Source organism: Antedon mediterranea, chromosome 6 (assembly GCF_964355755.1).
Source record: "Antedon mediterranea chromosome 6, ecAntMedi1.1, whole genome shotgun sequence".
In the NCBI taxonomy this organism is placed as follows: domain Eukaryota; kingdom Metazoa; phylum Echinodermata; class Crinoidea; order Comatulida; family Antedonidae; genus Antedon; species Antedon mediterranea.
Window position 1 is genome coordinate 8,711,000 of NC_092675.1, and position 23,214 is coordinate 8,734,213.

Sequence of the window (23,214 nt, forward strand, 5' to 3'; positions counted from 1 at the left end):
AATTATGTTTTTAAGACAGTAACTATAAGATATTTCTAAGTTATAATCTTGAACCGCAAGTAACCGAACGTCTACAACCATACCACGTTGAAAACACCGGTTCTCGTCCGAACACCGCAGTTAAACAACGTCGGGCCTGGTTAGTACTTGGATGGGAGACCGCCTGGGAATACCTGGTGTCGTAGACCTATGTTTAACTTTTTTAAATTATACTAAACAATGTTTATTTTACCTTTCAATTATGTTTTTTGACAGTAACTATAAGATCTTTCTCAGTTATAATCTTGAACCGCAAGTAACCGAATGTCTACAACCATACCACGTTGAAAACACCGGTTCTCGTCCGAACACCGCAGTTAAACAACGTCGGGCCTGGTTAGTACTTGGATGGGAGACCGCCTGGGAATACCTGGTGTCGTAGACCTATGTTTAACTTTTTTTAATTATACTAAATAAAGTTTATTTTACCTTTCAATTATATTTTTATGACAGTAACTATAAGATCTTTCAAAGTTATAACCTTGAACCGCAAGTAACCGAATGTCTACAACCGTACCAGGTTGAAAACACCGGTTCTCGTCCGAACACCGCAGTTTAACCACGTCGGGCCTTGTTAGTACTTGGATGGGAGACCGCCTGGGAATACCTGGTGTCGTAGACCTATGTTTAACTTTTTTAAATTATACTAAATAAAGTTTATTTTACCTTTCAATTATATTTTTATGACAGTAACTATAAGATCTTTCTCAGTTATAATCTTGAACCGCAAGTAACCGAACGTCTACAACCATACCACGTTGAAAACACCGGTTCTCCTCCGAACACCGCAGTTAAACAACGTCGGGCCTGGTTAGTACTTGGATGGGAGACCGCCTGGGAATACCTGGTGTCGTAGACCTATGTTTAACTTTTTTAAATTATACTAAACAATGTTTATTTTACCTTTCAATTATGTTTTTTGACAGTAACTATAAGATCTTTCTCAGTTATAATCTTGAACCGCAAGTAACCGAATGTCTACAACCATACCACGTTGAAAACACCGGTTCTCGTCCGAACACCGCAGTTAAACAACGTTGGGCCTGGTTAGTACTTGGATGGGAGACCGCCTGGGAATACCTGGTGTCGTAGACCTATGTTTAACTTTTTTAAATTATACTAAACAATGTTTATTTTACCTTTCAATTATGTTTTTTGACAGTAACTATAAGATCTTTCTCAGTTATAATCTTGAACCGCAAGTAACCGAATGTCTACAACCATACCACGTTGAAAACACCGGTTCTCGTCCGAACACCGCAGTTAAACAACGTCGGGCCTGGTTAGTACTTGGATGGGAGACCGCCTGGGAATACCTGGTGTCGTAGACCTATGTTTAACTTTTTTAAATTATACTAAATAAAGTTTATTTTACCTTTCAATTATATTTTTATGACAGTAACTATAAGATCTTTCAAAGTTATAACCTTGAACCGCAAGTAACCGAATGTCTACAACCGTACCAGGTTGCCTAGCCTGTGAATATCTGTTGTCGTACACCTGTTTTTATCTTTTTAATAATCCTAAAATATAGTCTCGTTTAAGTGTTTCTATTTTCCAAAAATGTGTTTATACTGTTGATGATAGTATAAGTAAATAAATTCAAACTGTAACCGCAATTAATCGAAAGTTTTTCAACTAAACTGCATTGAAAACAACGGCTCTCGTCCGATCACTGAAGTTAAACAAGTTGTTGTTCAAAGACATGTTTGTTGTTGTATGTTGCTGCTGTGGTGACGGTACAAACGTCACTGTACTACGCGGGCGTCCACTTGTGTGCGCGTTTGATTCTTAGCAACAAAGCGGCCTGAATCTTTTGTACATGCCGCTATTGTGTTATGCTTCTTTGTACAGTGTTATTGTTTCCTTTATATTATCTTTTTAAGAACCTCAGTATAACTTTTTAAATTATACTAAACAAAGTTGAATTTACCTTTCAAGTATGTGTTTCTTCAACAGAAGTGGGTGTAAATACCAACGTCATGGTTTCAGCAGCTGCTAATTTCAATCCTAGAAAATGTTCTATAATAAATGAACAAAACTATTAGGTTATAGGATATATATGTTTATAGAGATTTTGACAGTGAATATAAGATTTATATATACTTGAACCGCAAGTAACCGAACGTCTACAATCATACCACGTTGAAAACACCGGTTCTCGTCCGAACACCGCAGTTAAACAACGTCGGGCCTCGTTAGTACTTGGATGGGAGACCGCCTGGGAATACCTGGTGTCGTAGACCTATGTTTAACTTTTTTAAATTATACTAAACAAAGTTTATTTTACCTTTCAATTATGTTTTTATGACAGTAACTATAAGATCTTTCTAAGTTATAATCTTGAACCGCAAGTAACCGAACGTCTACAACCATACCACGTTGAAAACACCGGTTCATGTCCGAACACCGCAGTTAAACAACGTCGGGCCTGGTTAGTACTTGGATGGGAGACCGCCTGGGAATACCTTGTGTCGTAGACCTATGTTTAACTTTTTTAAATTATACTAAACAATGTTTATTTTACCTTTCAATTATGTTTTTTGACAGTAACTATAAGATCTTTCTCAGTTATAATCTTGAACCGCAAGTAACCGAATGTCTACAACCATACCACGTTGAAAACACCGGTTCTCGTCCGAACACCGCAGTTAAACAACGTCGGGCCTGGTTAGTACTTGGATGGCAGACCGCCTGGGAATACCTGGTGTCGTAGACCTATGTTTAACTTTTTTAAATTATACTAAACAACGTTTATTTTACCTTTCAATTATGTTTTTATGACAGTAACTATAAGATCTTTCTCAGTTATAATCTTGAACCGCAAGTAAACGAACGTCTACAACCATACCACGTTGAAAACGCCGGTTCTCGTCCGAACACCGCAGTTAAACAACGTCGGGCCTGGTTAGTACTTGGATGGGAGACCGCCTGGGAATACCTGGTGTCGTAGACCTATGTGTAACTTTTTTAAATTATACTAAATAAAGTTTATTTTACCTTTCATTTATATTTTTATGACAGTAACTATAAGATCTTTCTAAGTTATAATCTTGAACCGCAAGTAACCGAATGTCTACAACCGTACCAGGTTGCCTAGCCTGTGAATATCTGTTGTCGTACACCTGTTTTTATCTTTTTAATAATCCTAAAATATAGTCTCGTTTAAGTGTTTCGATTTTCCAAAAATGTGTTTATACTGTTGATGATAGTATAAGTAAATAAATTCAAACTGTAACCGCAATTAATCGAAAGTTTTTCAAATAAACTGCGTTGAAAACAACGGTTCTCGTCCGATCACTGAAGTTAAACAAGTTGTTGTTCAAAGACATGTTTGTTGTTGTATGTTGCTGCTGTGGTGACGGTACAAACGTCACTGTACTACGCGGGCGTCCACTTGTGTGCGCGTTTGATTCTTAGCAACAAAGCGGCCTGAATCTTTTGTACATGCCGCTAATGTGTTATGCTTCATTGTACAGTGTTATTGTTTCCTTTATATTATCTTTTTAAGAACCTCAGTATAACTTTTTAAATTATACTAAAAAAGTTGAATTTACCTTTCAAGTATGTGTTTCTTCAACAGAAGTGGGTGTAAATATCAACGTCATGGTTTCAGCAGCTGCTAATTTCAATCCTAGAAAATGTTCTATATTAAATGAACAAAAGTATTAGGTTATAGGATATTATGTGTTTATAGAGATTTTGACAGTGAATATAAGATTTATATATACTTTGAACCGCAAGTAACCGAACGTCTACAACCATACCATGTTGAAAACACCGGTTCTCGTCCGAACACCGCAGTTAAACAACGTCGGGCCTGGTTAGTACTTGGATGGGAGACCGCCTGGGAATACCTGGTGTCGTAGACCTATGTTTAACTTTTTTAAATTATACTAAATAAAGTTTATTTTACCTTTCAATTTTATTTTTATGACAGTAACTATAAGATCTTTCTAAGTTATAATCTTGAACCGCAAGTAACCGAACGTCTACAACCATACCACGTTGAAAACACCGGTTCTCCTCCGAACACCGCAGTTAAACAACGTCGGGCCTGGTTAGTACTTGGATGGGAGACCGCCTGGGAATACCTTGTGTTGTAGACCTATGTTTAACTTTTTTAAATTATACTAAACAATGTTTATTTTACCTTTCAATTATGTTTTTTGACAGTAACTATAAGATCTTTCTCAGTTATAATCTTGAAACGCAAGTAACCGAATGTCTACAACCATACCACGTTGAAAACACCGGTTCTCGTCCGAACACCGCAGTTAAACAACGTCGGGCCTGGTTAGTACTTGGATGGGAGACCGCCTGGGATTACCTGGTGTCGTAGACCTATGTTTAACTTTTTTAAATTATACTAAACAAAGTTTATTTTACCTTTCAATTATGTTTTTATGACAGTAACTATAAGATCTTTCTCAGTTATAATCTTGAACCGCAAGTAAACGAACGTCTACAACCATACCACGTTGAAAACACCGGTTCTCCTCCGAACACCGCAGTTAAACAACGTCGGGCCTGGTTAGTACTTGGATGGGAGACCGCCTGGGAATACCTGGTGTCGTAGACCTATGTTTAACTTTTTTAAATTATACTAAACAATGTTTATTTTACCTTTCAATTATGTTTTTATGACAGTAACTATAAGATCTTTCTAAGTTATAATCTTGAACCGCAAGTAACCGAACGTCTACAACCATACCACGTTGAAAACGCCGGTTCTCGTCCGAACACCGCAGTTAAACAACGTCGGGCCTGGTTAGTACTTGGATGGGAGACCGCCTGGGAATACCTGGTGTCGTAGACCTATGTGTAACTTTTTTAAATTATACTAAATAAAGTTTATTTTACCTTTCAATTATATTTTTATGACAGTAACTATAAGATCTTTCTAAGTTATAATCTTGAACCGCAAGTAACCGAATGTCTACAACCGTACCAGGTTGCCTAGCCTGTGAATATCTGTTGTCGTACACCTGGGGCGGATTGCTATAAGCGGTCTATAACCGGTCTTAGCGCTTAGCCGGCTATAATTCGTGACGTAGCAAGTAGTCTTATATTATAGACCATTTTTATACCGCGGTCTAACCTGTAAACGGTCTCTAAAATTAAAGCCTACTCGAAGGAGTCTTAAAACAGTCTTAAACCTCTCTTTTTGTTGCTTTTACGTATTATTTATCGTCAAAGACAACCAATAGAACGAGTTTTAAGTGTTAAATCAAATAATAACGGTGATTTTATTCTTATATAGCCCTAGAATAGATTTTCTTGCGTAGAAATGTACGTACTGTTATGATTGTGAATTGAACAAGCGTGACGAACATTACCTTATTTGGTATTCTACGCGCAAAGTACGCCCTCAATTTGTTACTTTACGCGGTCTTATCTAAGACTGTTTTATAGCAATGGTCTAACAGGGGTGGCTTTAGTAAGACCGTCTATCAGATAAAGCCGTCTTTAATCGGGGAGTTAAGACCATTAGTTAAGACTGTTTTATAGCAATCCGCCCCTGTTTTTATCTTTTTAATAATCCTAAAATATAGTCTCGTTTAAGTGTTTCGATTTTCCAAAAATGTGTTTATACTGTTGATGATAGTATAAGTAAATAAATTCAAACTGTAACCGCAATTAATCGAAAGTTTTTCAACTAAACTGCATTGAAAACAACGGTTCTCGTCCGATCACTGAAGTTAAACAAGTTGTTGTTCAAAGACATGTTTGTTGTTGTATGTTGCTGCTGTGGTGACGGTACAAACGTCACTGTACTACGTGGGCGTCCACTTGTGTGCGCGTTTGATTCTTAGCAACAAAGCGGCCTGAATCTTTTGTACATCTATAAGATCTCTCTCAGTTATAATCTTGAACCGCAAGTAACCGAATGTCTACAACCATACCACGTTGAAAACACCGGTTCTCGTCCGAACACCGCAGTTAAACAACGTCGGGCCTGGTTAGTACTTGGATGGGAGACCGCCTGGGAATGGCTCATCACCCCGCCAGGGACCTTCGCTACGCCTGAACCCCCCTGATCACTGGTGATTGGAGCACGCCACCTACGCTGGGAAAAGAGTTTTTTTCTGTTATTCACTGATTGAATGTACCTGTTTTTTGGTAATTATATATGTGTATTTTTGCTATTAGTCCATTTTTTGCTTTTTAGTCTTTTATATTTCTTTGGTAACCGTTGTGTTTATTCAGTGACGGTTTCATTTCTTTTATGATAAAAATTAAGCATATGCTTAATTAAGGAAAATAAATTCTTTGGATCAAAGAACTTAATAAACCGTCATCCGATGATTTAATACAAGCTTATGCACAGTATTTGATGTTGATTAAATAGTATTTACTGCCACAAACTGTTTGTATGTTCAGTCAGATCACTCATTTTTTAAAGTAGTTAGATAGTCTTTGATTCTCCTTTTGTTGTAAAATTATTATATACTAATAATATTACTATTAAATTATAAATAATATATATATAGCAGTGCTATGGTAATGGTAAAGCAAATGACGAAGCAATGTATATACATTAAATAGTTATTTATTCAAAATTCATGTACAAATAAAAAAGGCAATACCATGTGTTAAGAATGTCATTATCAATATAAAAAAAACTAATACATTTTAGTACTGTGTTTAACTAATACCTTAACTATATTTTTGTAATATTTACTAAAATTAGTAAAAATGTATTTCATAAAACAAATCTCAATTTTTAGTACTGAATATTTTAAATAAATATTCTCTCTGTACATTTCATTGTTTTATCATATTTTATAGTAACACAATCAATATTATCTATAGCCTAATTTAATAATTATTTCAAACTGTATAAAATATTATTTAAATATTAATTGATAAGGATTGATTATCACGTGCGAATTAATAAAGGGGGTGACTGTACCCACAAAAGAGATAAAATATTAGATTCATCATTCAGATAGCTATAACAGATTTGTATTCAAAACATATTTATTTTGCAGTTATAGACAGCATGACAAATGTGTAACTTATTGTTGAAGAAAATACATATTAATTTATATAATATATATATATAAAATATTTTTCTGTTTCATCATCATTTACATTATTAAGATTTTATCTTCTTATTACGGCTTAAACGATTCACAAATCGGTAATAATCATAATTACATTTCTTATAAAAGAACAAAATTATGTGAAAAATACACACAAAAACAAAAACAATGATGCTCTTGATTATACTGTATTACATTTTAATTAGTCATTTCCTCGCCTTGTTGCTCCAATTCTGCATCTACTTCCTGCACAAAATGTTCATAATTATCATAAACTAGTGAACCCCGAGTCTATCACTTACTATTTGTTAATTATGGTTGGACAAAAGTTCTTTCGTACGCATCGCACTGATGGAACATACTTCCTGTGTAGGCCTCCTCAGTTTGGTACATTACATGCTATACATGGTTGACGTTGCATAAGGAGACAAACAGAAACACATGTCAATCATTATGTAATTCAAGATCAATAATGAACCTAGCTTTGTTAATGTTGTCATGATATTTCATTAGAATAGCCAAGATTTTACAACTAATTGAAATGGTATGGTGTAAGGTATGTAAACTCCTATCAGTTCCTGCGCTAGAAGGAATGTGGACCCATTGTGTCTTGGTACAATTCACAGCATATTGGCAGTGATGGAATGGATTTATTTCACACCTGAACAGGTATATGGACTAATATGATATGAAATATGAAAGTAATTCTCGCGTGAAGGATATGGTTCTAAGGAGGGGGAATTATAAACAGTGTGAACAAGCAGTTTAGCTCCCAGACTAGAAGGGGTGTCAGTTTAGCTTAACAGCAAGTGGCTTTTACCCGTAGGGCCCTGTGGCCGTATTCACCAATCACACTTAGGTTAAGGAAAATACTTATATATGAATCCCAGGCTTGTTACTGGGCAGACCAACAGGGGGGCCTAGCATCTCTATCTAGCCTAGATTGGGGTTATCTACAAGGTACTGAATAGCTAAGGAAACTTTTAAGGGACCTCTGTGTTAAGGGAAAAATAGACCAATTTAAGGATTTCACTTAATCTTAAAACCTTTGTGAATACCACTTTAGTAAAATAGTCTTAGGATTTAAGAGAAATATCTCACTTAAGTGTTATTGGTGATTACGGCCACTGGTTCAATTACTGACTAGGAAATTAGGTGGGCGTATTACATTTACCTGGAAGGCACAGTCCTGCATCACTTCGAAGGAATAGAATGTAGCAGTTAGCTGTGTAGTCATTGAATGTTGAGTAGATCCTGTAAGAAACATTTTTAAAAATTGAAAAAAAAAAGCATTATTATCAACAGCATCATATCATCATCATTACTATCAATAACATCATTATTACCATCAGCATCATCATTATAAAAAACATCATTATGAATATGTAACACCTGCAAACAAACATGAACAACACAATATACCTGCACAAACATTATTATGTTTTCTTTTGTAACAAAGAAATTGCTATACCTGCAGTAGTTGTCTGCATAAAGGACTTTAGGGTGAAGGCATCCTCAAGTATGACTCTTGTGCATCAGAGGCCACAACTCAAAGTAACAGTAGTCAACAGTTTCCCTCATTCATTGAGCATACCTGTCCATCACCATAGATCTTGATAATTAAGGACCTGTAACAGAAACATTGGAATATCAAATAGTTTTCCAATAATTTAACAATATTTACATATTTTATTTTTTTTCCTTACTTATATATCATAAAGAAATAAATTGTTGATTAGTAGCACACCACTACTGAAATTACATTGATAATGATAATAACAATAATGATGATGATACTAATGATGATGCTATATATATAAATAATAATGAAAATAACAATAACAATAATACTGTTGAATAATAATGATGATGTGGATGATAATGATGCTGTTGATGATAATGATGCTGTTGATAATAATGATGCAGTACATCACATGTAAAAATAAACAATTACCAGTATATAATAAATACTTGATTGGTGCAATGATGCACAAGATTTCTCCCATCATGATTGTGATGGAATCACAGTGCACTACATCGCCATCTTCTTCATCTCTCTTTTCATGCCTAAGGTAGGACTTGGTTGAGAAGCCAACTTACGTATACGCCTCTATGAAGTTTGCCTGAAAAAATGAATGAACAGAAAAGATGTTAAGCAATTTGTTTTATTTACTTTCCTCTACCAACCTATTAGTTGAGAATATCCTAAGAAAAAAAAATGAATTTACAAGCAAAAATATATTAAACCTATTAATTGTAGTTTTCTAAATGCACAAAAAAATACCATGAGCAATAAAAACATCTTTTCTTTAAAACTGCTGTTAAATTTATTGAAATATTCTTTGAGAATAAATAAATAAAAATATATAGTTTGAGGAGTATTATAGGTATTTCTCAACAAGATATAATAATAATAACAATAATCTAAGGCCTAGATGACCTGTACAATGAGATATTTTAGGATTAGGAGGAGCCTAATATACCTAAGGATACTTGGATTAGGGGAACCGAATATTCTTGTCTAGCAAACTTTATTTCTATCACCAACAACAAACAGACCTATCCTTAATATAAGGCCTTAGTAGTAGCCTATAGACTAGGCCTAGTAGTACTAGTAACTAGGCCTAGACTAGGGGTAGGGCCTAAGAAGGTGTAGGCTGATTATTCTTTTTAATAAAATAAAATGTTCAATATTGTTATTATTATTAATTATAATTATTTATTTATTGTTCTTTACTACTACGAGATAGGCCTAGGCCCCTACTACCCTACTAGAGGGCAGACAACAATGTACTATAGAACGTCCTACTCCTAGGCTACGATAATGAAGTTGAAGCAAAACACCGGGGATCTTTTCGGGCGGTGAATTACGTTCCTGTTCACTACCCATCATCTAGCTACTATTAGTATTATTAGCTAGGCCTAGCACCTTAGCGGTGATCTACGACCGCTTTGTCCATAACTATAGCTATAAAAAATACGCTTACTCTATCCAGTAGAGGCGAATGTATTCACCTCAGCATTTGTTGAAAGTAAACAACGTTCACAGATAGCAAAATATCGAATTTAATAACTTCTTTTTGTCAAAAGTTTTCAGCGATAACTTTACTATTGGTAGGATCTGACGTCATGGATATACTTATGCAAATTAGTTTGTAGAAGGTTGTTGTAGAGATTGAGGGCGGTGATTGGACTGTTGTAGAAATTTTCTACAGGTTGTAGAGCTGCTTTGCAATCTCATTGGACTGTTGTAGAAAATTCAGACTATGTGATTGGTCTGTTGTAGAACCGGTTAGTCCGTGGAAGCGAAACTGTCTGGGAATACCTGGTGTCGTAGACCTATGTTTAACTTTTTTAAATTATACTAAACAATGTTTATTTTACCTTTCAATTATGTTTTTTGACAGTAACTATAAGATCTTTCTAAGTTATAATCTTGAACCGTAAGTAACCGAACGTCTACAACCATACCACGTTGAAAACACCGGTTCTCCTCCGAACACCGCAGTTAAACAACGTCGGGCCTGGTTAGTACTTGGATGGGAGACCGCCTGGGAATACCTGGTGTCGTAGACCTATGTTTAACTTTTTTAAATTATACTAAACAATGTTTATTTTACCTTTCAATTATGTTTTTTGACAGTAACTATAAGATCTTTCTAAGTTATAATCTTGAACCGCAAGTAACCGAACGTCTACAACCATACCACGTTGAAAACACCGGTTCTCCTCCGAACACCGCAGTTAAACAACGTCGGGCTTGGTTAGTACTTGGATGGGAGACCGCCTGGGAATACCTGGAGTCGTAGACCTATGTTTAACTTTTTTAAATTATACTAAACAAAGTTTATTTTACCTTTCAATTATGTTTTTATGACAGTAACTATAAGATCTTTCTCAGTTATAATCTTGAACCGCAAGTAAACGAACGTCTACAACCATACCACGTTGAAAACACCGGTTCTCGTCCGAACACCGCAGTTAAACAACGTCGGGCCTGGTTAGTACTTGGATGGGAGACCGCCTGGGAATAACTGGTGTCGTAGACCTATGTTTAACCTTTTTAAATTATACTAAACAATGTTTATTTTACCTTTCAATTATGTTTTTATGACAGTAACTATAAGATCTTTCTAAGTTATAATCTTGAACCGCAAGTAACCGAACGTCTACAACCATACCACGTTGAAAACACCGGTTCTCGTCCGAACACCGCAGTTAAACAACGTCGGGCCTGGTTAGTACTTGGATGGGAGACCGCCTGGGAATACCTGGTGTCGTAGACCTATGTTTAACTTTTTTAAATTATACTAAATAAAGTTTATTTTACCTTTCAATTATATTTTCATGACAGTAACTATAAGATCTTTCTAAGTTATAATCTTGAACCGCAAGTAACCGAATGTCTACAACCGTACCAGGTTGCCTAGCCTGTGAATATCTGTTGTCGTACACCTGTTTTTATCTTTTTAATAATCCTAAAATATAGTCTCCTTTAAGTGTTTCGATTTTCCAAAAATGTGTTTATACTGTTGATGATAGTATAAGTAAATAAATTCAAACTGTAACCGCAATTAATCGAAAGTTTTTCAACTAAACTGCATTGAAAACAACGGTTCTCGTCCGATCACTGAAGTTAAACAAGTTGTTGTTCAAAGACATGTTTGTTGTTGTATGTTGCTGCTGTGGTGACGGTACAAACGTCACTGTACTACGCGGGCGTCCACTTGTGTGCGCGTTTGATTCTTAGCAACAAAGCGGCCTGAATCTTTTGTACATGCCGCTAATGTGTTATGCTTCATTGTACAGTGTTATTCTTTCCTTTATATTATCTTTTTAAGAACCTCAGTATAACTTTTTAAATTATACTAAACAAAGTTGAATTTACCTTTCAAGTATGTGTTTCTTCAACAGAAGTGGGTGTAAATACCAACGTCATGGTTTCAGCAGCTGCTAATTTCAATCCTAGAAAATGTTCTATAATAAATGAACAAAACTATTAGGTTATAGGATATATATGTTTATAGAGATTTTGACAGTGAATATAAGATGTATATATACTTGAACCGCAAGTAACCGAACGTCTACAACCATACCACGTTGAAAACACCGGTTCTCGTCCGAACACCGCAGTTAAACAACGTCGGGCCTGGTTAGTACTTGGATGGGAGACCGCCTGGGAATACCTGGTGTCGTAGACCTATGTTTAACTTTTTTAAATTATACTAAACAAAGTTTATTTTACCTTTCAATTATGTTTTTATGACAGTAACTATAAGATCTTTCTAAGTTATAATCTTGAACCGCAAGTAACCGAACGTCTACAACCATACCACGTTGAAAACACCGGTTCTCCTCCGAACACCGCAGTTAAACAACGTCGGGCCTGGTTAGTACTTGGATGGGAGACCGCCTGGGAATACCTGTTGTCGTAGACCTATGTTTAACTTTTTTAAATTATACTAAACAATGTTTATTTTACCTTTCAATTATGTTTTTTGACAGTAACTATAAGATCTTTCTCAGTTATAATCTTGAACCGCAAGTAACCGAATGTCTACAACCATACCACGTTGAAAACACCGGTTCTCGTCCGAACACCGCAGTTAAACAACGTCGGGCCTCGTTAGTACTTGGATGGGAGAACACCAGGGAATACCTGGTGTCGTAGACCTATGTTTAACTTTTTTAAATTATACTAAACAATGTTTATTTTACCTTTCAATTATGTTTTTTGACAGTAACTATAAGATCTTTCTAAGTTATAATCTTGAACCGCAAGTAACAGAACGTCTACAACCATACCACGTTGAAAACACCGGTTCTCCTCCGAACACCGCAGTTAAACAACGTCGGGCTTGGTTAGTACTTGGATGGGAGACCGCCTGGGAATACCTGGAGTCGTAGACCTATGTTTAACTTTTTTAAATTATACTAAACAATGTTTATTTTACCTTTCAATTATGTTTTTATGACAGTAACTATAAGATCTTTCTAAGTTATAATCTTGAACCGCAAGTAACCGAACGTCTACAACCATAACACGTTGAAAACACCGGTTCTCGTCCGAACACCGCAGTTAAACAACGTCGGGCCTGGTTAGTACTTGGATGGGAGACCGCCTGGGAATACCTGGTGTCGTAGAACTATGTTTAACTTTTTTAAATTATACTAAATAAAGTTTATTTTACCTTTCAATTATATTTTCATGACAGTAACTATAAGATCTTTCTAAGTTATAATCTTGAACCGCAAGTAACCGAATGTCTACAAGCGTACCAGGTTGCCTAGCCTGTGAATATCTGTTGTCGTACACCTGTTTTTATCTTTTTAATAATCCTAAAATATAGTCTCCTTTAAGTTTTTCGATTTTCCAAAAATGTGTTTATACTGTTGATGATAGTATAAGTAAATAAATTCAAACTGTAACCGCAATTAATCGAAAGTTTTTCAACTAAACTGCATTGAAAACAACGGTTCTCGTCCGATCACTGAAGTTAAACAAGTTGTTGTTCAAAGACATGTTTGTTGTTGTATGTTGCTGCTGTGGTGACGGTACAAACGTCACTGTACTACGCGGGCGTCCACTTGTGTGCGCGTTTGATTCTTAGCAACAAAGCGGCCTGAATCTTTTGTACATGCCGCTAATGTGTTATGCTTCATTGTACAGTGTTATTGTTTCCTTTATATTATCTTTTTAAGAACCTCAGTATAACTTTTTAAATTATACTAAACAAAGTTGAATTTACCTTTCGAGTATGTGTTTCTTCAACAGAAATGGGTGTAAATATCAACGTCATGGTTTCAGCAGCTGCTAATTTCAATCCTAGAAAATGTTCTATAATAAATGAACAAAAGTATTAGGTTATAGGATATATGTGTTTATAGAGATTTTGACAGTGAATATAAGATTTATATATACTTTGAACCGCAAGTAACCGAACGTCTACAACCATACCATGTTGAAAACACCGGTTCTCGTCCAAACACCGCAGTTAAACAACGTCGGGCCTGGTTAGTACTTGGATGGGAGACCGCCTGGGAATACCTGGTGTCGTAGACCTATGTTTAACTTTTTTAAATTATACTAAACAATGTTTATTTTACCTTTCAATTATGTTTTTATGACAGTAACTATAAGATCTTTCTAAGTTATAATCTTGAACCGCAAGTAACTGAACGTCTACAACCATACCACGTTGAAAACACCGGTTCTCGTCCGAACACCGCAGTTAAACAACGTCGGGCCTGGTTAGTACTTGGATGGGAGACCGCCTGGGAATACCTGGTGTCGTAGACCTATGTTTAACTTTTTTAAATTATACTAAATAAAGTTTATTTTACCTTTCAATTATATTTTCATGACAGTAACTATAAGATCTTTCTAAGTTATAATCTTGAACCGCAAGTAACCGAATGTCTACAAGCGTACCAGGTTGCCTAGCCTGTGAATATCTGTTGTCGTACACCTGTTTTTATCTTTTTAATAATCCTAAAATATAGTCTCCTTTAAGTGTTTCGATTTTCCAAAAATGTGTTTATACTGTTGATGATAGTATAAGTAAATAAATTCAAACTGTAACCGGAATTAATCGAAAGTTTTTCAACTAAACTGCATTGAAAACAACGGTTCTCGTCCGATCACTGAAGTTAAACAAGTTGTTGTTCAAAGACATGTTTGTTGTTGTATGTTGCTGCTGTGGTGACGGTACAAACGTCACTGTACTACGCGGGCGTCCACTTGTGTGCGCGTTTGATTCTTAGCAACAAAGCGGCCTGAATCTTTTGTACATGCCGCTAATGTGTTATGCTTCACTGTACAGTGTTATTCTTTCCTTTATATTATCTTTTTAAGAACCTCAGTATAACTTTTTAAATTATACTAAACAAAGTTGAATTTACCTTTCAAGTATGTGTTTCTTCAACAGAAGTGGGTGTAAATATCAACGTCATGGTTTCAGCAGCTGCTAATTTCAATCCTAGAAAATGTTCTATAATAAATGAACAAAAGTATTAGGTTATAGGATATATGTGTTTATAGAGATTTTGACAGTGAATATAAGATTTATATATACTTTGAACCGCAAGTAACCGAACGTCTACAACCATACCATGTTGAAAACACCGGTTCTCGTCCAAACACTGCAGTTAAACAACGTCGGGCCTGGTTAGTACTTGGATGGGAGACCGCCTGGGAATACCTGGTGTCGTAGACCTATGTTTAACTTTTTTAAATTATACTAAACAATGTTTATTTTACCTTTCAATTATGTTTTTTGACAGTAACTATAAGATCTTTCTCAGTTATAATCTTGAACCGTAAGTAACCGAACGTCTACAACCATACCACGTTGAAAACACCGGTTCTCCTCCGAACACCGCAGTTAAACAACGTCGGGCCTGGTTAGTACTTGGATGGGAGACCGCCTGGGAATACCTGGTGTCGTAGACCTATGTTTAACTTTTTTAAATTATACTAAACAATGTTTATTTTACCTTTCAATTATGTTTTTATGACAGTAACTATAAGATCTTTCTAAGTTATAATCTTGAACCGCAAGTAACCGAACGTCTACAACCATACCACGTTGAAAACACCGGTTCTCGTCCGAACACCGCAGTTAAACAACGTCGGGCCTGGTTAGTACTTGGATGGGAGACCGCCTGGGAATACCTGGTGTCGTAGACCTATGTTTAACTTTTTTAAATTATACTAAATAAAGTTTATTTTACCTTTCAATTATATTTTCATGACAGTAACTATAAGATCTTTCTAAGTTATAATCTTGAACCGCAAGTAACCGAATGTCTACAACCGTACCAGGTTGCCTAGCCTGTGAATATCTGTTGTCGTACACCTGTTTTTATCTTTTTAATAATCCTAAAATATAGTCTCCTTTAAGTGTTTCGATTTTCCAAAAATGTGTTTATACTGTTGATGATAGTATAAGTAAATAAATTCAAACTGTAACCGCAATTAATCGAAAGTTTTTCAACTAAACTGCATTGAAAACAACGGTTCTCGTCCGATCACTGAAGTTAAACAAGTTGTTGTTCAAAGACATGTTTGTTGTTGTATGTTGCTGCTGTGGTGACGGTACAAACGTCACTGTACTACGCGGGCGTCCACTTGTGTGCGCGTTTGATTCTTAGCAACAAAGCGGCCTGAATCTTTTGTACATGCCGCTAATGTGTTATGCTTCACTGTACAGTGTTATTCTTTCCTTTATATTATCTTTTTAAGAACCTCAGTATAACTTTTTAAATTATACTAAACAAAGTTGAATTTACCTTTCAAGTATGTGTTTCTTCAACAGAAGTGGGTGTAAATATCAACGTCATGGTTTCAGCAGCTGCTAATTTCAATCCTAGAAAATGTTCTATAATAAATGAACAAAAGTATTAGGTTATAGGATATATGTGTTTATAGAGATTTTGACAGTGAATATAAGATTTATATATACTTTGAACCGCAAGTAACCGAACGTCTACAACCATACCATGTTGAAAACACCGGTTCTCGTCCAAACACCGCAGTTAAACAACGTCGGGCCTGGTTAGTACTTGGATGAGAGACCGCCTGGGAATACCTGGTGTCGTAGACCTATGTTTAACTTTTTTAAATTATACTAAACAATGTTTATTTTACCTTTCAATTATGTTTTTTGACAGTAACTATAAGATCTTTCTCAGTTATAATCTTGAACCGTAAGTAACCGAACGTCTACAACCATACCACGTTGAAAACACCGGTTCTCCTCCGAACACCGCAGTTAAACAACGTCGGGCCTGGTTAGTACTTGGATGGGAGACCGCCTGGGAATACCTGGTGTCGTAGACCTATGTTTAACTTTTTTAAATTATACTAAACAATGTTTATTTTACCTTTCAATTATGTTTTTATGACAGTAACTATAAGATCTTTCTAAGTTATAATCTTGAACCGCAAGTAACCGAACGTCTACAACCATACCACGTTGAAAACACCGGTTCTCGTCCGAACACCGCAGTTAAACAACGTCGGGCCTGGTTAGTACTTGGATGGGAGACCGCCTGGGAATACCTGGTGTCGTAGACCTATGTTTAACTTTTTTAAATTATACTAAATAAAGTTTATTTTACCTTTCAATTATATTTTCATGACAGTAACTATAAGATCTTTCTAAGTTATAATCTTGAACCGCAAGTAACCGAATGTCTACAACCGTACCAGGTTGCCTAGCCTGTGAATATCTGTTGTCGTACACCTGTTTTTATCTTTTTAATAATCCTAAAATATAGTCTCCTTTAAGTGTTTCGATTTTCCAAAAAGTGTTTATACTGTTGATGATAGTATAAGTAAATAAATTCAAACTGTAACCGCAATTAATCGAAAGTTTTTCAACTAAACTGCATTGAAAACAACGGTTCTCGTCCGATCACTGAAGTTAAACAAGTTGTTGTTCAAAGACATGTTTGTTGTTGTATGTTGCTGCTGTGGTGACGGTACAAACGTCACTGTACTACGCGGGCGTCCACTTGGGTGCGCGTTTGATTCTTAGCAACAAAGCGGCCTGAATCTTTTGTACATGCCGCTAATGTGTTATGCTTCACTGTACAGTGTTATTCTTTCCTTTATATTATCTTTTTAAGAACCTCAGTATAACTTTTTAAATTATACTAAACAAAGTTGAATTTACCTTTCAAGTATGTGTTTCTTCAACAGAAGTGGGTGTAAATATCAACGTCATGGTTTCAGCAGCTGCTAATTTCAATCCTAGAAAATGTTCTATAATAAATGAACAAAAGTATTAGGTTATAGGATATATGTGTTTATAGAGATTTTGACAGTGAATATAAGATTTATATATACTTTGAACCGCAAGTAACCGAACGTCTACAACCATACCATGTTGAAAACACCGGTTCTCGTCCAAACACCGCAGTTAAACAACGTCGGGCCTGGTTAGTACTTGGATGGGAGACCGCCTGGGAATACCTGGTGTCGTAGACCTATGTTTAACTTTTTTAAATTATACTAAACAATGTTTATTTTACCTTTCAATTATGTTTTTTGACAGTAACTATAAGATCTTTCTCAGTTATAATCTTGAACCGTAAGTAACCGAACGTCTACAACCATACCACGTTGAAAACACCGGTTCTCCTCCGAACACCGCAGTTAAACAACGTCGGGCCTGGTTAGTACTTGGATGGGAGACCGCCTGGGAATACCTGGTGTCGTAGACCTATGTTTAACTTTTTTAAATTATACTAAACAATGTTTATTTTACCTTTCAATTATGTTTTTATGACAGTAACTATAAGATCTTTCTAAGTTATAATCTTGAACCGCAAGTAACCGAACGTCTACAACCATACCACGTTGAAAACACCGGTTCTCGTCCAAACACCGCAGTTAAACAACGTCGGGCCTGGTTAGTACTTGGATGGGAGACCGCCTGGGAATACCTGGTGTCGTAGACCTATGTTTAACTTTTTTAAATTATACTAAACAATGTTTATTTTACCTTTCAATTATGTTTTTATGACAGTAACTATAAGATCTTTCTAAGTTATAATCTTGAACCGCAAGTAACCGAACGTCTACAACCATACCACGTTGAAAACACCGGTTCTCGTCCGAACACCGCAGTTAAACAACGTCGGGCCTGGTTAGTACTTGGATGGGAGACCGCCTGGGAATACCTGGTGTCGTAGACCTATGTTTAACTTTTTTAAATTATACTAAATAAAGTTTATTTTACCTTTCAATTATATTTTCATGACAGTAACTATAAGATCTTTCTAAGTTATAATCTTGAACCGCAAGTAACCGAATGTCTACAACCGTACCAGGTTGCCTAGCCTGTGAATATCTGTTGTCGTACACCTGTTTTTATCTTTTTAATAATCCTAAAATATAGTCTCCTTTAAGTGTTTCGATTTTCCAAAAATGTGTTTATACTGTTGATGATAGTATAAGTAAATAAATTCAAACTGTAACCGCAATTATTCGAAAGTTTTTCAACTAAACTGCATTGAAAACAACGGTTCTCGTCCGATCACTGAAGTTAAACAAGTTGTTGTTCAAAGACATGTTTGTTGTTGTATGTTGCTGCTGTGGTGACGGTACAAACGTCACTGTACTACGCGGGCGTCTACTTGGGTGCGCGTTTGATTCTTAGCAACAAAGCGGCCTGAATCTTTTGTACATGCCGCTAATGTGTTATGCTTCACTGTACAGTGTTATTCTTTCCTTTATATTATCTTTTTAAGAACCTCAGTATAACTTTTTAAATTATACTAAACAAAGTTGAATTTACCTTTCAAGTATGTGTTTCTTCAACAGAAGTGGGTGTAAATATCAACGTCATGGTTTCAGCAGCTGCTAATTTCAATCCTAGAAAATGTTCTATAATAAATGAACAAAAGTATTAGGTTATAGGATATATGTGTTTATAGAGATTTTGACAGTGAATATAAGATTTATATATACTTTGAACCGCAAGTAACCGAACGTCTACAACCATACCATGTTGAAAACACCGGTTCTCGTCCAAACACCGCAGTTAAACAACGTCGGGCCTGGTTAGTACTTGGATGGGAGACCGCCTGGGAATACCTGGTGTCGTAGACCTATGTTTCACTTTTTTAAATTATACTAAACAATGTTTATTTTACCTTTCAATTATGTTTTTTGACAGTAACTATAAGATCTTTCTCAGTTATAATCTTGAACCGCAAGTAACCGAATGTCTACAACCATACCACGTTGAAAACACCGGTTCTCGACCGAACACCGCAGTTAAACAACGTCGGGCCTCGTTAGTACTTGGATGGGAGAACACCAGGGAATACCTGGTGTCGTAGACCTATGTTTAACTTTTTTAAATTATACTAAACAATGTTAATTTTACCTTTCAATTATGTTTTTTGACAGTAACTATAAGATCTTTCTAAGTTATAATCTTGAACCGCAAGTAACAGAACGTCTACAACCATACTACGTTGAAAATACCGGTTCTCCTCCGAACACCGCAGTTAAACAACGTCGGGCTTGGTTAGTACTTGGATGGGAGACCGCCTGGGAATACCTGGAGTCGTAGACCTATGTTTAACTTTTTTAAATTATACTAAACAAAGTTTATTTTACCTTTCAATTATGTTTTTATGACAGTAACTATAAGATCTTTCTCAGTTATAATCTTGAATCGCAAGTAAACGAACGTCTACAACCATACCACGTTGAAAACACCAGTTCTCGTCCGAACACCGCAGTTAAACAACGTCGGGCCTGGTTAGTACTTGGATGGGAGACCGCCTGGGAATACCTGGTGTCGTAGACCTATGTTTAACTTTTTTAAATTATACTAAACAATGTTTATTTTACCTTTCAATTATGTTTTTATGACAGTAACTATAAGATCTTTCTAAGTTATAATCTTGAACCGCAAGTAACCGAACGTCTACAACCATACCACGTTGAAAACACCGGTTCTCGTCCGAACACCGCAGTTAAACAACGTCGGGCCTGGTTAGTACTTGGATGGGAGACCGCCTGGGAATACCTGGTGTCGTAGACCTATGTTTAACTTTTTTAAATTATACTAAATAAAGTTTATTTTACCTTTCAATTATATTTTCATGACAGTAACTATAAGATCTTTCTAAGTTATAATCTTGAACCGCAAGTAACCGAATGTCTACAACCGTACCAGGTTGCCTAGCCTGTGAATATCTGTTGTCGTACACCTGTTTTTATCTTTTTAATAATCCTAAAATATAGTCTCCTTTAAGTGTTTCGATTTTCCAAAAATGTGTTTATACTGTTGATGATAGTATAAGTAAATAAATTCAAACTGTAACCGCAATTAATCGAAAGTTTTTCAACTAAACTGCATTGAAAACAACGGTTCTCGTCCGATCACTGAAGTTAAACAAGTTGTTGTTCAAAGACATGTTTGTTGTTGTATGTTGCTGCTGTGGTGACGGTACAAACGTCACTGTACTACGCGGGCGTCCACTTGTGTGCGCGTTTGATTCTTAGCAACAAAGCGGCCTGAATCTTTTGTACATGCCGCTAATGTGTTATGCTTCACTGTACAGTGTTATTCTTTCCTTTATATTATCTTTTTAAGAACCTCAGTATAACTTTTTAAATTATACTAAACAAAGTTGAATTTACCTTTCAAGTATGTGTTTCTTCAACAGAAGTGGGTGTAAATATCAACGTCATGGTTTCAGCAGCTGCTAATTTCAATCCTAGAAAATGTTCTATAATAAATGAAAAAAAGTATTAGGTTATAGGATATATGTGTTTATAGAGATTTTGACAGTGAATATAAGATTTATATATACTTTGAACCGCAAGTAACCGAACGTCTACAACCATACCATGTTGAAAACACCGGTTCTCGTCCAAACACCGCAGTTAAACAACGTCGGGCCTGGTTAGTACTTGGATGGGAGACCGCCTGGGAATACCTGGTGTCGTAGACCTATGTTTAACTTTTTTAAATTATACTAAACAATGTTAATTTTACCTTTCAATTATGTTTTTTGACAGTAACTATAAGATCTTTCTAAGTTATAATCTTGAACCGCAAGTAACAGAACGTCTACAACCATACTACGTTGAAAATACCGGTTCTCCTCCGAACACCGCAGTTAAACAACGTCGGGCTTGGTTAGTACTTGGATGGGAGACCGCCTGGGAATACCTGGAGTCGTAGACCTATGTTTAACTTTTTTAAATTATACTAAACAAAGTTTATTTTACCTTTCAATTATGTTTTTATGACAGTAACTATAAGATCTTTCTCAGTTATAATCTTGAATCGCAAGTAAACGAACGTCTACAACCATACCACGTTGAAAACACCAGTTCTCGTCCGAACACCGCAGTTAAACAACGTCGGGCCTGGTTAGTACTTGGATGGGAGACCGCCTGGGAATACCTGGTGTCGTAGACCTATGTTTAACTTTTTTAAATTATACTAAACAATGTTTATTTTACCTTTCAATTATGTTTTTATGACAGTAACTATAAGATCTTTCTAAGTTATAATCTTGAACCGCAAGTAACCGAACGTCTACAACCATACCACGTTGAAAACACCGGTTCTCGTCCGAACACCGCAGTTAAACAACGTCGGGCCTGGTTAGTACTTGGATGGGAGACCGCCTGGGAATACCTGGTGTCGTAGACCTATGTTTAACTTTTTTAAATTATACTAAATAAAGTTTATTTTACCTTTCAATTATATTTTCATGACAGTAACTATAAGATCTTTCTAAGTTATAATCTTGAACCGCAAGTAACCGAATGTCTACAACCGTACCAGGTTGCCTAGCCTGTGAATATCTGTTGTCGTACACCTGTTTTTATCTTTTTAATAATCCTAAAATATAGTCTCCTTTAAGTGTTTCGATTTTCCAAAAATGTGTTTATACTGTTGATGATAGTATAAGTAAATAAATTCAAACTGTAACCGCAATTAATCGAAAGTTTTTCAACTAAACTGCATTGAAAACAACGGTTCTCGTCCGATCACTGAAGTTAAACAAGTTGTTGTTCAAAGACATGTTTGTTGTTGTATGTTGCTGCTGTGGTGACGGTACAAACGTCACTGTACTACGCGGGCGTCCACTTGTGTGCGCGTTTGATTCTTAGCAACAAAGCGGCCTGAATCTTTTGTACATGCCGCTAATGTGTTATGCTTCACTGTACAGTGTTATTCTTTCCTTTATATTATCTTTTTAAGAACCTCAGTATAACTTTTTAAATTATACTAAACAAAGTTGAATTTACCTTTCAAGTATGTGTTTCTTCAACAGAAGTGGGTGTAAATATCAACGTCATGGTTTCAGCAGCTGCTAATTTCAATCCTAGAAAATGTTCTATAATAAATGAAAAAAAGTATTAGGTTATAGGATATATGTGTTTATAGAGATTTTGACAGTGAATATAAGATTTATATATACTTTGAACCGCAAGTAACCGAACGTCTACAACCATACCATGTTGAAAACACCGGTTCTCGTCCAAACACCGCAGTTAAACAACGTCGGGCCTGGTTAGTACTTGGATGGGAGACCGCCTGGGAATACCTGGTGTCGTAGACCTATGTTTAACTTTTTTAAA

The 23,214-nt window shown here is 35.8% G+C and overlaps 1 long non-coding RNA gene, 44 other non-coding genes and 3 pseudogenes across 45 annotated transcripts; 47 read left to right on the plus strand and 1 right to left on the minus strand.

Moving 5' to 3' along the window:
- The first annotated feature begins 69 nt into the window (after window positions 1–69).
- LOC140052898 (5S ribosomal RNA) lies at window positions 70–188 on the plus strand. The gene has a single exon (XR_011845810.1). It is a non-coding gene; the product is annotated as a 5S ribosomal RNA (ribosomal RNA).
- A 117-nt stretch (window positions 189–305) lies between these two features.
- Window positions 306–424, plus strand: LOC140052910 (5S ribosomal RNA). The gene has a single exon (XR_011845821.1). It is a non-coding gene; the product is annotated as a 5S ribosomal RNA (ribosomal RNA).
- A 118-nt stretch (window positions 425–542) lies between these two features.
- On the plus strand, window positions 543–661 carry LOC140053078 (5S ribosomal RNA; annotated as a pseudogene).
- A 118-nt stretch (window positions 662–779) lies between these two features.
- LOC140053436 (5S ribosomal RNA) lies at window positions 780–898 on the plus strand. The gene has a single exon (XR_011846295.1). It is a non-coding gene; the product is annotated as a 5S ribosomal RNA (ribosomal RNA).
- Window positions 899–1,015: 117 nt separating this feature from the next.
- LOC140052800 (5S ribosomal RNA) lies at window positions 1,016–1,134 on the plus strand. Its single transcript, XR_011845715.1, has one exon. It is a non-coding gene; the product is annotated as a 5S ribosomal RNA (ribosomal RNA).
- A 117-nt stretch (window positions 1,135–1,251) lies between these two features.
- Window positions 1,252–1,370, plus strand: LOC140052922 (5S ribosomal RNA). The gene has a single exon (XR_011845833.1). It is a non-coding gene; the product is annotated as a 5S ribosomal RNA (ribosomal RNA).
- A 796-nt stretch (window positions 1,371–2,166) lies between these two features.
- LOC140052879 (5S ribosomal RNA) lies at window positions 2,167–2,285 on the plus strand. Its single transcript, XR_011845792.1, has one exon. It is a non-coding gene; the product is annotated as a 5S ribosomal RNA (ribosomal RNA).
- Window positions 2,286–2,403: 118 nt separating this feature from the next.
- On the plus strand, window positions 2,404–2,522 carry LOC140052984 (5S ribosomal RNA). The gene has a single exon (XR_011845893.1). It is a non-coding gene; the product is annotated as a 5S ribosomal RNA (ribosomal RNA).
- Window positions 2,523–2,639: 117 nt separating this feature from the next.
- On the plus strand, window positions 2,640–2,758 carry LOC140053595 (5S ribosomal RNA). The gene has a single exon (XR_011846449.1). It is a non-coding gene; the product is annotated as a 5S ribosomal RNA (ribosomal RNA).
- Window positions 2,759–2,876: 118 nt separating this feature from the next.
- LOC140053401 (5S ribosomal RNA) lies at window positions 2,877–2,995 on the plus strand. Its single transcript, XR_011846262.1, has one exon. It is a non-coding gene; the product is annotated as a 5S ribosomal RNA (ribosomal RNA).
- A 797-nt stretch (window positions 2,996–3,792) lies between these two features.
- LOC140053420 (5S ribosomal RNA) lies at window positions 3,793–3,911 on the plus strand. The gene has a single exon (XR_011846280.1). It is a non-coding gene; the product is annotated as a 5S ribosomal RNA (ribosomal RNA).
- A 118-nt stretch (window positions 3,912–4,029) lies between these two features.
- On the plus strand, window positions 4,030–4,148 carry LOC140053594 (5S ribosomal RNA). The gene has a single exon (XR_011846448.1). It is a non-coding gene; the product is annotated as a 5S ribosomal RNA (ribosomal RNA).
- A 117-nt stretch (window positions 4,149–4,265) lies between these two features.
- On the plus strand, window positions 4,266–4,384 carry LOC140052808 (5S ribosomal RNA). Its single transcript, XR_011845723.1, has one exon. It is a non-coding gene; the product is annotated as a 5S ribosomal RNA (ribosomal RNA).
- Window positions 4,385–4,502: 118 nt separating this feature from the next.
- On the plus strand, window positions 4,503–4,621 carry LOC140053437 (5S ribosomal RNA). The gene has a single exon (XR_011846296.1). It is a non-coding gene; the product is annotated as a 5S ribosomal RNA (ribosomal RNA).
- Window positions 4,622–4,739: 118 nt separating this feature from the next.
- Window positions 4,740–4,858, plus strand: LOC140053402 (5S ribosomal RNA). Its single transcript, XR_011846263.1, has one exon. It is a non-coding gene; the product is annotated as a 5S ribosomal RNA (ribosomal RNA).
- Window positions 4,859–5,931: 1,073 nt separating this feature from the next.
- Window positions 5,932–6,044, plus strand: LOC140053101 (5S ribosomal RNA; annotated as a pseudogene).
- A 706-nt stretch (window positions 6,045–6,750) lies between these two features.
- Window positions 6,751–10,246, minus strand: LOC140051348 (uncharacterized). Its single transcript, XR_011845509.1, has 5 exons — window positions 10,076–10,246; window positions 9,043–9,211; window positions 8,560–8,716; window positions 8,263–8,342; window positions 6,751–7,487 (listed from the first exon to the last, which is right to left on the minus strand). It is a non-coding gene; the product is annotated as an uncharacterized lncRNA (long non-coding RNA).
- Window positions 10,247–10,545: 299 nt separating this feature from the next.
- LOC140053438 (5S ribosomal RNA) lies at window positions 10,546–10,664 on the plus strand. The gene has a single exon (XR_011846297.1). It is a non-coding gene; the product is annotated as a 5S ribosomal RNA (ribosomal RNA).
- Window positions 10,665–10,781: 117 nt separating this feature from the next.
- Window positions 10,782–10,900, plus strand: LOC140052871 (5S ribosomal RNA). The gene has a single exon (XR_011845784.1). It is a non-coding gene; the product is annotated as a 5S ribosomal RNA (ribosomal RNA).
- Window positions 10,901–11,018: 118 nt separating this feature from the next.
- LOC140053518 (5S ribosomal RNA) lies at window positions 11,019–11,137 on the plus strand. Its single transcript, XR_011846377.1, has one exon. It is a non-coding gene; the product is annotated as a 5S ribosomal RNA (ribosomal RNA).
- A 118-nt stretch (window positions 11,138–11,255) lies between these two features.
- Window positions 11,256–11,374, plus strand: LOC140052933 (5S ribosomal RNA). Its single transcript, XR_011845844.1, has one exon. It is a non-coding gene; the product is annotated as a 5S ribosomal RNA (ribosomal RNA).
- Window positions 11,375–12,170: 796 nt separating this feature from the next.
- Window positions 12,171–12,289, plus strand: LOC140052944 (5S ribosomal RNA). The gene has a single exon (XR_011845855.1). It is a non-coding gene; the product is annotated as a 5S ribosomal RNA (ribosomal RNA).
- Window positions 12,290–12,407: 118 nt separating this feature from the next.
- On the plus strand, window positions 12,408–12,526 carry LOC140052896 (5S ribosomal RNA). Its single transcript, XR_011845808.1, has one exon. It is a non-coding gene; the product is annotated as a 5S ribosomal RNA (ribosomal RNA).
- Window positions 12,527–12,643: 117 nt separating this feature from the next.
- Window positions 12,644–12,762, plus strand: LOC140053048 (5S ribosomal RNA). Its single transcript, XR_011845952.1, has one exon. It is a non-coding gene; the product is annotated as a 5S ribosomal RNA (ribosomal RNA).
- A 117-nt stretch (window positions 12,763–12,879) lies between these two features.
- Window positions 12,880–12,998, plus strand: LOC140052872 (5S ribosomal RNA). The gene has a single exon (XR_011845785.1). It is a non-coding gene; the product is annotated as a 5S ribosomal RNA (ribosomal RNA).
- A 118-nt stretch (window positions 12,999–13,116) lies between these two features.
- LOC140052966 (5S ribosomal RNA) lies at window positions 13,117–13,235 on the plus strand. The gene has a single exon (XR_011845876.1). It is a non-coding gene; the product is annotated as a 5S ribosomal RNA (ribosomal RNA).
- Window positions 13,236–14,032: 797 nt separating this feature from the next.
- LOC140052861 (5S ribosomal RNA) lies at window positions 14,033–14,151 on the plus strand. The gene has a single exon (XR_011845775.1). It is a non-coding gene; the product is annotated as a 5S ribosomal RNA (ribosomal RNA).
- A 118-nt stretch (window positions 14,152–14,269) lies between these two features.
- LOC140052956 (5S ribosomal RNA) lies at window positions 14,270–14,388 on the plus strand. Its single transcript, XR_011845866.1, has one exon. It is a non-coding gene; the product is annotated as a 5S ribosomal RNA (ribosomal RNA).
- A 797-nt stretch (window positions 14,389–15,185) lies between these two features.
- Window positions 15,186–15,304, plus strand: LOC140052986 (5S ribosomal RNA). The gene has a single exon (XR_011845894.1). It is a non-coding gene; the product is annotated as a 5S ribosomal RNA (ribosomal RNA).
- A 117-nt stretch (window positions 15,305–15,421) lies between these two features.
- On the plus strand, window positions 15,422–15,540 carry LOC140053440 (5S ribosomal RNA). Its single transcript, XR_011846298.1, has one exon. It is a non-coding gene; the product is annotated as a 5S ribosomal RNA (ribosomal RNA).
- Window positions 15,541–15,658: 118 nt separating this feature from the next.
- Window positions 15,659–15,777, plus strand: LOC140052967 (5S ribosomal RNA). Its single transcript, XR_011845877.1, has one exon. It is a non-coding gene; the product is annotated as a 5S ribosomal RNA (ribosomal RNA).
- A 797-nt stretch (window positions 15,778–16,574) lies between these two features.
- LOC140053022 (5S ribosomal RNA) lies at window positions 16,575–16,693 on the plus strand. The gene has a single exon (XR_011845927.1). It is a non-coding gene; the product is annotated as a 5S ribosomal RNA (ribosomal RNA).
- Window positions 16,694–16,810: 117 nt separating this feature from the next.
- LOC140053441 (5S ribosomal RNA) lies at window positions 16,811–16,929 on the plus strand. The gene has a single exon (XR_011846299.1). It is a non-coding gene; the product is annotated as a 5S ribosomal RNA (ribosomal RNA).
- A 118-nt stretch (window positions 16,930–17,047) lies between these two features.
- On the plus strand, window positions 17,048–17,166 carry LOC140052979 (5S ribosomal RNA). Its single transcript, XR_011845888.1, has one exon. It is a non-coding gene; the product is annotated as a 5S ribosomal RNA (ribosomal RNA).
- A 796-nt stretch (window positions 17,167–17,962) lies between these two features.
- On the plus strand, window positions 17,963–18,081 carry LOC140052862 (5S ribosomal RNA). Its single transcript, XR_011845776.1, has one exon. It is a non-coding gene; the product is annotated as a 5S ribosomal RNA (ribosomal RNA).
- Window positions 18,082–18,198: 117 nt separating this feature from the next.
- Window positions 18,199–18,317, plus strand: LOC140053442 (5S ribosomal RNA). Its single transcript, XR_011846300.1, has one exon. It is a non-coding gene; the product is annotated as a 5S ribosomal RNA (ribosomal RNA).
- Window positions 18,318–18,435: 118 nt separating this feature from the next.
- On the plus strand, window positions 18,436–18,554 carry LOC140052783 (5S ribosomal RNA). Its single transcript, XR_011845699.1, has one exon. It is a non-coding gene; the product is annotated as a 5S ribosomal RNA (ribosomal RNA).
- Window positions 18,555–18,672: 118 nt separating this feature from the next.
- Window positions 18,673–18,791, plus strand: LOC140052991 (5S ribosomal RNA). Its single transcript, XR_011845899.1, has one exon. It is a non-coding gene; the product is annotated as a 5S ribosomal RNA (ribosomal RNA).
- Window positions 18,792–19,588: 797 nt separating this feature from the next.
- Window positions 19,589–19,707, plus strand: LOC140052864 (5S ribosomal RNA). The gene has a single exon (XR_011845778.1). It is a non-coding gene; the product is annotated as a 5S ribosomal RNA (ribosomal RNA).
- Window positions 19,708–19,824: 117 nt separating this feature from the next.
- LOC140053067 (5S ribosomal RNA) lies at window positions 19,825–19,943 on the plus strand (annotated as a pseudogene).
- Window positions 19,944–20,060: 117 nt separating this feature from the next.
- On the plus strand, window positions 20,061–20,179 carry LOC140053020 (5S ribosomal RNA). The gene has a single exon (XR_011845925.1). It is a non-coding gene; the product is annotated as a 5S ribosomal RNA (ribosomal RNA).
- Window positions 20,180–20,297: 118 nt separating this feature from the next.
- Window positions 20,298–20,416, plus strand: LOC140053572 (5S ribosomal RNA). The gene has a single exon (XR_011846428.1). It is a non-coding gene; the product is annotated as a 5S ribosomal RNA (ribosomal RNA).
- Window positions 20,417–20,534: 118 nt separating this feature from the next.
- Window positions 20,535–20,653, plus strand: LOC140053003 (5S ribosomal RNA). The gene has a single exon (XR_011845909.1). It is a non-coding gene; the product is annotated as a 5S ribosomal RNA (ribosomal RNA).
- Window positions 20,654–21,450: 797 nt separating this feature from the next.
- Window positions 21,451–21,569, plus strand: LOC140052865 (5S ribosomal RNA). The gene has a single exon (XR_011845779.1). It is a non-coding gene; the product is annotated as a 5S ribosomal RNA (ribosomal RNA).
- A 117-nt stretch (window positions 21,570–21,686) lies between these two features.
- Window positions 21,687–21,805, plus strand: LOC140053021 (5S ribosomal RNA). Its single transcript, XR_011845926.1, has one exon. It is a non-coding gene; the product is annotated as a 5S ribosomal RNA (ribosomal RNA).
- A 118-nt stretch (window positions 21,806–21,923) lies between these two features.
- LOC140053573 (5S ribosomal RNA) lies at window positions 21,924–22,042 on the plus strand. The gene has a single exon (XR_011846429.1). It is a non-coding gene; the product is annotated as a 5S ribosomal RNA (ribosomal RNA).
- A 118-nt stretch (window positions 22,043–22,160) lies between these two features.
- On the plus strand, window positions 22,161–22,279 carry LOC140053014 (5S ribosomal RNA). The gene has a single exon (XR_011845920.1). It is a non-coding gene; the product is annotated as a 5S ribosomal RNA (ribosomal RNA).
- A 797-nt stretch (window positions 22,280–23,076) lies between these two features.
- LOC140052866 (5S ribosomal RNA) lies at window positions 23,077–23,195 on the plus strand. Its single transcript, XR_011845780.1, has one exon. It is a non-coding gene; the product is annotated as a 5S ribosomal RNA (ribosomal RNA).
- The last annotated feature ends 19 nt before the right edge of the window (window positions 23,196–23,214 follow it).